Here is a 9,866-nt window from a genome sequence, read left to right as displayed (position 1 = left end):
AAAAAAATAAAAAAATAAATAAAAAAATAAAAAAAATTAAAAACAAAAAATAATTTTATCCTATAAAAATATGTAAAACAGATCAGGAAAAGTGAAGGTAGGATTATCTCATGGAAGGGGGCTCCTTAGCTTGTGCATCAGCCTGCATCCTGGTGTCATGGTGGCCAGGGATCTTTTCACACAGTGCCCATTGTCTCCTCGGGGTCTGTGGCTTCAGCCCTGGGCTGCAATCACACCATGCACTTTATTGATTTCTCAACTGATCACTTCATTTCTCAATTTCCTCTTTCCATTCTTTTTTTTAAAGCTTATTTATTTTGAGAAAGAGAGAGAGAGAGAGAGAGAGAGAGAGAGAGAGAGAGAGAGAGAGAGAGAGAATCTCAAGCCATTGTGGTGCAGAGCTGGACACAGGGCTCAAACTCGTGAAACACAAACCATGACCTGAGCTGAAATCAAAAGTTGGACGCTTAATCCACTGAGCCATCCAGGCTTCCCTTCCTGTTTCCATTCTTAGCATGTCCATATAGTTCTCATGCATTTAATTTCTGGCCACCACCTTGACACTTCTCAAGGGTGATTCTGTTTCTCTACACCAGCTATGGGGACCCAGATATTTTTAGGGAACATTTTTCCAATTCAGTCCAGCCCCCAATCTCTCCAGACCTCACTCCTCTCACATGGACTGCATGCCCCCTGTGTTCACTTGGGTGCTGGGTCCTATAGGATACCTACCATGCTTTAGAAAATACAGCCACTGCATAGAGATAAGCCCATAAGCCCTCTAGGCTCCACACCCTTTCACTGTGTCTTCCGAATCCCAGAGGTCATTCAACTTGGTGTCCATTCAAACATCAACCCACAAGTACAGCCCATTGTATTGCGTAGCTTCCTGGAATGTTCAGTTCCTCAAATGTGAGTAATACAGAAAATGAAAAAGAAAAATGTTCACAACAATAGGAAAATGGTCAAATGTACTATGGTATATTCATTCAATGTAATGTTATGTGGACAATCTGATACCTATGAAAAAGTTTTAATGACATATGAAAAGTATTTATGATTAAATCCTAAAGGAAAACAAGTAAAATTCAATTATACAAAGGCTTTCTAATAAGTGATAAATAAAAGGTGAATGATTTGAGTGGTTACAGGCCTTTATGATTCTTCTGGTGACTTCTTTTTTTTAAGTATTTATTTTGAGAGAGAGAGAGACAGCTGGGAGAAGTAGAGAGAGAGAGAGAGAGAGAGAGAGAGCGAGCGAGCGAGTCCCAAGCAGGCTCCATACCATACCATCAGCACAGAGCCCAGTGAAGGGCTTGAACCCACAAACCATGAGATCACAGCCTGAGCCAAAACCAAGAGTCAGACACTTAACCCACTGAGCACCCAGGGGCCCCTCTTCTGGTGACTTCTGATACTTACAAGGTGGCTGCTGTAGTTATAGGCATCAAGTCAACATTTAGCAGAAACAAGGGGAAGGAATAAGGAGGAAAGGGTACTGCCTCAATCAGAAGCTTTCCTGGAAATCCCACACACAGTTCTGCATGTGCCCCATTAGCCAGCACTTTCACCCATGAGCAGGTCTACCTGAAAAGTAGAAAAAAAAAGGATATTGGAAATGGGGATTAGGTCAGCCAATCAACGAGTGCTCCAAGTGGTAAATGAAAAGTCTCCCTGTCTACCTTCTGGTCTTAAAATAGTCTATCACAGCAACTGCTGAATTGTGTAAGGCCAGAATGTAAAGACAAATGATCCTTGGTTGTTGTTCCTTCCTTCCTTCCTTCCTTCCTTCCTTCCTTCCTTCCTTCCTTCCTCCCTTCCTTCCTCCCTTCCTCCCCTCCCTTCTTCTTTCTTCCCCTCTCCCTCCCCCTCCCTCCCTCCCTTCCTTCCCATCCTTCCTTTCTTTCCTTCTCTCCCTCTGTCCCTCCTTCCTTCCTTCCATCTCTCCTTCCCTCCTTCCTCCCTTTCTTCCCTCTCCCCCTCCCTCCCTTCTTCCAAACCCACATGCTGGGCACTTCTCCAGGCACTGATAGCAGTGAACAAAGTATACTTGGGCCTCATTATCAGATGGCTTACCATCTAGTCAGGAAAATATTTGCTTGTGTTCTGTGTTTGCTTCTCCAACTACTGGGTAGATTGCTGTGGGGATAAATGACAGGAACAACAATGTAGAGTGGAATGTGTGTATGTGCCTACATCAGAGAAGTCTTGGGTAAGAGGGAGCCACCCAGGCAGAAGGATTTGAATAGTGCAAGAGCGATTTTTAAATTCAGCATGACTGAAGTTGAGGAGCTGAGAACATTGTAGAAAGGAGACAGGACAAAAGCACTGGCTGAAATAAAAGTTGGAGAAGAACACAGAGAACTTCTCAGAAGAATGAAGTTCAAGCTTTTGTGAGTAAGCATTGGGATATTGCTTTCACAGGAATACAAGCATAGACGTTGTTTTTTTAGAAAGACCTTGATGGTTTCAGTGTGGAAACTGGGAAGCACCACAGTGGAGAACTGAAGAAAATGAGAGGGGCGATGAACATGACCTGGACCACCAGAGTGGTGAAGTATGGGGAGAATAGAAGACAGTGTCTATGAAGTCATGGACCAGTAGAGGGAGAGAGAAGTGTGTAGCCTCTAAGTGACTTTACACTCAAGAAATTTGTTTCCACCATCTTTGTAAAAGGTAGGAAAGTAAGTTACCTGCTACCCCAGCATAGTGATAGTATACATGTGAATATATACATGTGTATATAATAGTATTTATTGCCTGGTCCCAACTACACATGGCCAAGTCATATCAGAATTGTCTGCATTTGAGAAGTAAAAAAAAAATACAACCTCAGAGGCTTACACAAACTTGGAACTATTTTTTTTTTTTTTAAAGAGAGGTGGTCAGTTCAAAGATGTTAGAGCAGATACCACTTTTGAAATTGTCCTCATTATCACAAGATGGCTGCTACAGCTCCATCCATTATGCACTCAAGGCAATAGAAAGATTAAGTGGGAAAAGCTATGCCAGCATTGTGTGTCCTTATATCAGGAAAGGGAAATGTTTTATGAAAGACTTTTCCAAGAAGACTTTTCTTATTCCTATATTACCCCCAGCTACCCCCAGCTGCATGGAAAACTGGCTGGCAAGTAATTGTCTTCAGGGCTCCATGGAAAGAGGAAGAAAGGGAGAAGGGCACTGAAAATGGCTGTTCAGCAGCCCATAAACAGTGCTTTGCCACAAATGCATTATAAGCCTGGGTTATATTTGAAGGGGAAGGGGAAGCTGTGGAGACAAGCATGTAGCAGAGGTCAGTCACAGTCATGAATTTTATGAAAGGTTTGCTGGGAAGCTACATTTAAGAAAATATATATGGTGGCTATGATTCCCCCGACAGTACAACCGAGTGATTTGCAATATACTTGCATTTCATGGCCCTTGTTCCAAGGACTGTCACTCGCTTTCATGTCAGACACTTGAGTTGTTTGAAAATCACCAGGCTGGCCCACTCTTAAATTACACCCACGTGTACACACACAGAGACCCTTTAGGAGCCCCTGGTGTATGATGCGAAGTGTGCTCACTCTTTTCATGGCTGTGGCATCAACACTATTGATTTGTTTGGGCTGGAACTCTAGGAGGATTAAAACTACCCTCTGCCCCAGGTCTCTTGACAAAGGTCTGAAGTCTAAATTCTTTTAAAGCAGTTTTATACCCATGGTATCATTTGAGTCTCACGGAAATTGTGCAAAGCAGGCTTTGCTCATCATTTTACAGAAAACCAACTCCCTCCACCCCCGCCCCACATGAGAGGATTTACTTATGATCCCCTGGTAGCATGTAAGAATCAATGGCCCTGCTTTAAAGAAGACCTGGTTCAAATCTTAAGTCCTTACAGTGCTTGATGACTCAAAAGAGTTTCAAGCCAGTAGCAAAGCAGAACCACTGAGGAATGAAGGAAGACTAGCATTAATAAGCTGAATTATAATTGTAGTTTAGGAACATCTGGAAAGATGTCCTGTTTATCTCTGTGCTAACCAAGCACCCAAAAACTTAGTCACATGAAATGCCAACTATTTTATTTTGCTCATGGATTCTGGGGAGATGACAGTGGGGATGGATGACATCTAGGGTCTTAGAAAGGAAGAGTTGAAAGTTGGTTGAAAGCCAAGTTACTCCATGGCCAGAGGCTTGGTTCATTTCAGAACTTTCACTCACATGTATAGTTTCTGGCCTGGGGTGACTCCAAGACTAGGCTCAAATGGGACTATTAACTTAAGAACGTATGCACGGTTTCTCCACGTGGCTTGGGCTTCCTCACAGCATGGCAACCTCAGGGTAATTTGGCTTTTTAAAATGGCGGCTCAGAGTTCTAAGAGACTGTGTTCTACAAGGCAAAAGCTGAGGAGCGCTTTATGGTCTGACCTTAGAAGTCACATAGTGTCGCTTTCATCAAGCTCTGTTGGTTGAAGCAGTCTCAAATCCTCCGCGCTTCAATTGCTCTTGAGGAGAAGCATGTCAGAGTATTTGTAGCCATCTTTTCAAACCAATGTAGAAGCCAATCATATCAGTTACTTTTATTCTGAGTTGAAATTGGGTAGGAAACATACATTATACTTTCTTTACAGAGATTTTAGTCTCTAAAATGTATTACTTTGGCCTTCATATGAACACTTACTAGCTGCGTGATCATAGGAATCTTACCTAGTGTCTCTGAATCCCAAGTGTCTTTAAAAGACGTCTTCTAAAAGAAATCTTTAAAAAGATTTCCATATCTTTAAAGTCATATATTACCTCTCTGGGCTTCTGTGAGAGAAAAATGAGATAATGTATGCCATGTGCTAACCAAAGACTTATTCCACATTTGCTCAACACAGACATCTAGCAGTTTCTATGTGCCAAGCTCTGCTCTAAGTGTTTCACAAAGAATATCCCACTATGCACCCCTACGACACAGACCCTATTGTTGTCCTTATTTATTTATTTATAGAAAGTGAGGAGACGACAGAGAAAGAAGGAAAGAGAGAACCCCAAGCAGGATCTGTACTGTCCACCTAGAGCTCAATGTGGGGTTCAAACCCACAAATCCTGAGATCATGACCTGAGCCAAAATCAAAAGTTGGACACTTAACTGACTGAACCCACCCAGGTACCCCATTGTCTCTGTTTTAAGGGTGAGGAAACTGAAGTGCAGAGTGGGCAGTGACTTGGTTCATGGTCAAAAATCAAGTCAGTGGCCAACCAGGACTTGAACCAAGCAATCTGGCTCTGGAGTCCATACTCTCAACCATGTTCTGCTCTTTAGGAGATAATGTAGATGTGAATGTATACATGCACATAGGATTTCTCAAGCATCTGCAAGTAGCAGTGTGAACCCAGGATTCTGATTTGTGCAAAGATCTGTTCATCTAGACCAGAGGTCTGCAAACTATGACTGTGGTTCAAATCCAGCCACTCCCATTTATTGTGTATTACCAAGGCTGTTTTCACTCTACAGTAGCAGAAATGAATAGATGTGATGAAGAGTATATGGCTTACGAAGCTGAGTGTATTTATTATCGCTCTTCATAAAAAGTTTGCCAACCCCTCCTGTAGACTTTACCTACAACAACTCTTTATCCTGGATTTTCTTGAATTTCACATGTATTGAACCTTTGTTCTGATTAATTCCTTGATTTAGCATGTGTTTATTGAGTACCTAATATATGGCAGCAATTGTTGTAGATCCTCAAGACTCTTGGTGGATACCAAGAGATATGGTTTTTGTCCCCAGATACTTTATGTTCTGGTTGAGGGAAAAAATAAAACAGTACACAAAAATCCAAATCATTGTAGATTGTAATGGTTGCTAAAGAAGAAATAAATAGGAAAGCAAGTAAATAAAGTTAAAGAGTGGATTTCTTATATATATATATATATATGTATATATATGTGTATATATACAGAGAGAGAGCGAGAGAGAGAGAGAGAGAGAGAAGGCATTTTAGTTGGGAACTCTACTACCGCAGCTAAAGCATACTAATAAGAAGGCATATGCAGAGGAGAAAGTGTGACCCAGTCATGTCTGAGAGAGGAATGGAAAGCTTTAGAAACGTGAAGAATGGCTGCTCAGTGGGAACGCCCACTCAGGATGTGACAGTGACTTGAGTGTAAAGCTGACCAGCATTTTGGTACATTTTTCCCTTCTGCACGTGAGGTAAAGTGGATGCAGACATGGGGAAAGCAGATAGTGGGTTCAACAAAAGTTGAGGTTTTAGAGGATAGCAATAAATGGAAATAAGGTGAGAAACAGATGGATAAATTTAGCCTGAAGACGAATTTTTTGGGTTTGCGTCTTGTATGTATTTGAATGCTTTTAGATAGAGCACAATCCATTTGGTTCACCACATCCCTGCACCTTCTTTCTGTGTTGTGCTTTGCCAGTTTCAATCATTAATGTTTCTTACCTGAACCTTTAAGCTTCTGAGATCACAGGCACTGAATCGTAGTCGTGGGTGACAGGCTCTTACGCGCATGAGGAGAGAACAGAAAGAGAACTAAGGGATTATGAAAGAGTGGTAGGATTAATTAATTGGAGACTGAAGTTTTAATGAGGTCAGGTAAGAACTAAGGGACTATTAAAGTAAAAACTGGAGACATAAGAAGTTTTCTTAAGAATGAAATATTAGGAGTCGAGTCTGAAAGTAGTGGACTAACGTTTGTAAGTTAGGGAGTGTGACACTGGGAGCGGGTAGCTGAAGCTTAGGGTAAAGTTGGTACCTTAAATCAGTGGGGCCAAGATGGACTTTTAATAAATGGCTCTGGGATGACTGGGTAGCCCATTCAATAAAGGTCAAATGAAATCCATACCTTACATCATACACAGGAATATTTAACACATAGATAATTTCTTTGTATCAGAGATTTAAATCCATAGAATTTCTATATTGTGCTAGCTTCTGTATAAAACATAAAAGAATAAAACAAAATATACATGTGAAGCACAGGAAACTCAGGATAAATCAGAAACTTGTAAACAACATAGAGAATAAAATAAGAATTCACTAGTTCATACTATTGTTAATAATTAATTGAATAAAGTAAATAAAAGGGGGAGAAGGGAATTTTTTCCCTTGCAGTTGAATTCCAAGTAATACACATGGAAGGAATGACGAAAATGGAAAATGACCATAGTAATGATCATTTCAGGTAAGCATCATCAGTGAATACTAAAACTGGGAATGGGGACAAAGTGCACTGACAAACAGGATTTTAATGCAGTCTTGAAGGGACTTGTCAGAAAATTCAAAAGAAGAAAGGAAAAGTGAGATAACTTGGAATAACATCACTTCAATAGAGTGATCAGTGAGTATTACCGGTTGTGGGACAAACTGTTAAGAATCGATAAAGAAGTAACTTCGCACTGGGAAAGACACAACGTCACTTTTTTGTGTGTGTTCCTTGCCCAAATGGGTAACTTCAATTGAATCAAAGAAATATCAGTCAAACCCAATTTGAAGGGCAATCTATAAAAGAGCTGGCCAGCACGCTTTCAATGTGTCAAGTCCTGAAAGACAAAGATTGAGGAAATGTTTCAGATTATGGTGATTAAGGAGACATAGTAATTAAACGTAATATGTGACACTGTGTTGCATCCTGGACCAGAAAAGGAACATTAGTGGGCCACTTGATGACATTTTAGTAAGCTCTATAGATGGATAATAATATTGTGTCAACATTAATTTCTTGATTATGATAATTACATTATTGACATTTTCAGAATCTGGGTAAAGTTTATACAGGAATTTATTGTTTTTTGAAAAAGTTTTGTAAGTTTAAAATGATTTTGAAAGGAAAATTAAAAAAAACAAACAAATCTGGTAGTTGAATTTCTGTTTTTGTGTCTAGTGGCATATGCTTATATATATGAATGTATGCAATAACATTTTTTCTTTTTCTCTATGTAATTATGCTAGAAACAGCCAGATCTAGCCACTCACTGGTTCCTTCAGCAGCAGTTAGAAAAAAGAAATGTAAAGCATCCTTTGTACATTTCACCTTTCCAAGCCAAACAGATTCCTCTTACCCTTTGTCCAGGGTAATTACTGGCCATTCACTGATTTCTACCCCAATTTATTATTGAAATAAACATTACTCCTAACTGGCACATCTTCCTTTAAAAATAATCTCATTGAAGTCTATTAACCAGAAAGGAATTAGTGAAGGCTCAAGATATCACCAAAAGTTTTTCTTACTTTTTTGTGGGTTGAAGAAGTCAAACACAAGGTTCCCTTCAAAAGTGTTTTTCAGGCCCTTGAGAACTTCTTCTTGACTCTTTTATCTGGGTAAACAGGAGGGTTGCAATTAACCAAAATATATCATTAGCAAATGTTTCCTCTTCCTTACAGGGAGTGGCTTTTGTTATCGATGTTGCAAGAGCCAAACTAACCAGCTTGTGGGCTGGACTGGAGATTCCAAAATGTGCATTTAAACAAAGTTTCACCTTCTTAAAGCACCTGAGTCCTCTTCGCACTGGCTTTGGCCCTCTTGGAACACTCCAGCCCATCACTACAGTGTGATCAATAGTTGTGCTGCTTATAAAGTTCTGTCTTACAGGATGTCAATATTAACCTTTCAAGAGTGTATCTTTTATGATTTATTCATCAATAGTTCTACTAAATATATTTTATATTGGGCAAGCGGGTTTTTTGGGTTTTTTTTTGTTTTTGTATTTTTTGGTGTGGTTTTTTTTTTGTTTGTTTGGTTGGGTTTTTTTTTTTTTAACCAGAAAGGAAACTGACATTTCAAAGCTGACTACCTTCCATGAAGACACTGTCTTCTGGAATCAGGGTGATGTCTTGCCTACCTGGACTGGCACTGACCACCCCAGCACTTATCCACTTATCCACTGGCAGTCGCCAGTAACCACTTTGAGGGTTAGTATTTTTAAACCCTCCACAGCACCTAACATTATCCTGAGCATTGAGTAAATGCTCAATAAACACTTCCAAATGGACTTCAGTATGAATCTGAATGTCATCAAGTTTGTCATCAATTATTGAACTATTAATTGTTCAATGGCTGTGTTTTTAAAATTGGTTGCTACATGGCAAATACTGACTTCAATACTGGTTTTCAAATTTTAAATAACTTCCTTCAGGACTCAGACAAATCTGGAATGTAGATAAAGTTATCCCTTTTTCTATAGATGAATAAGAATAGGTAGAGTAACATCCCCCAAGTCACTTGGCTCAGTAAGACTGGGAGGGCTGGTATTTGCAAGGAGGTGGAACGGAAAAGTGAGGCTCAGTCTTTACGTATTGCATGCCAGCACCACCCACGGGAAAGCAGAACTTAGAATTTAGGAGCCCTTCCTAGTACATCATGTCTGTCCTGTGATTAGAAGCAGGGTGTGCTATTAATTCAACTATTCAAAAAATCCTGTTTTCTGAGGGTGTTTCATGCCTGAGTAACTGAAGGAAATAGAGGTCTGGATCTTAAAATAACCTGGGGTGCTTGAGTGGGCTCAGTTGGTTAAGCATCTGACTTCAGCTCAGGTCATGTCTCATGGTTCTTGAGTTCAAGCCCCACGTTGGGCTCTGTGATGACAGCTCAGAGCCTGGGGTCTGCTTCCGATTCTGTGTCTCCCTCTCTCTCTGTCTCACCCCCATTCATGCTCTGTTTCTCTAATTCTCTCAAGAATAAATAATAAATATTTTAAAATATTTTAAATAATTGTGCACCCTCCAAAATAGGGTATCAAGTGTTTCCTACGGACACGGAAGGCCATAAAGGAGAAAGAGAATGAATCTGGGCCATTTAAATATTCTGTGATTAGTGCACCTGGGTGGCTCAGCTGGTTAAGCGTCTGACTCTTGGTTTGGGCTTAGGTCATGATCTACAGT

General features: G+C 40.2%; 2 long non-coding RNA genes across 2 annotated transcripts; both read right to left on the bottom strand.

Annotated features, from left to right (window-relative positions):
* Nucleotides 1-1,430: 1,430 nt before the first annotated feature.
* LOC115272495 lies at nucleotides 1,431-4,756 on the bottom strand. The gene is made up of 4 exons (XR_003900393.1): nucleotides 4,687-4,756; nucleotides 4,408-4,564; nucleotides 2,077-2,139; nucleotides 1,431-1,587 (listed from the first exon to the last, which is right to left on the bottom strand). It is a non-coding gene; the product is annotated as an uncharacterized LOC115272495 (long non-coding RNA).
* A 1,690-nt stretch (nucleotides 4,757-6,446) lies between these two features.
* On the bottom strand, nucleotides 6,447-8,294 carry LOC115272502. The gene is made up of 3 exons (XR_003900394.1): nucleotides 8,217-8,294; nucleotides 7,338-7,528; nucleotides 6,447-6,486 (listed from the first exon to the last, which is right to left on the bottom strand). It is a non-coding gene; the product is annotated as an uncharacterized LOC115272502 (long non-coding RNA).
* Between the last annotated feature and the right edge of the window lie 1,572 nt (nucleotides 8,295-9,866).

Source organism: Suricata suricatta, chromosome 2 (assembly GCF_006229205.1).
Source record: "Suricata suricatta isolate VVHF042 chromosome 2, meerkat_22Aug2017_6uvM2_HiC, whole genome shotgun sequence".
NCBI classification, from domain to species: domain Eukaryota; kingdom Metazoa; phylum Chordata; class Mammalia; order Carnivora; family Herpestidae; genus Suricata; species Suricata suricatta.
This window is presented reverse-complemented; position numbering and strand designations above follow the sequence as displayed.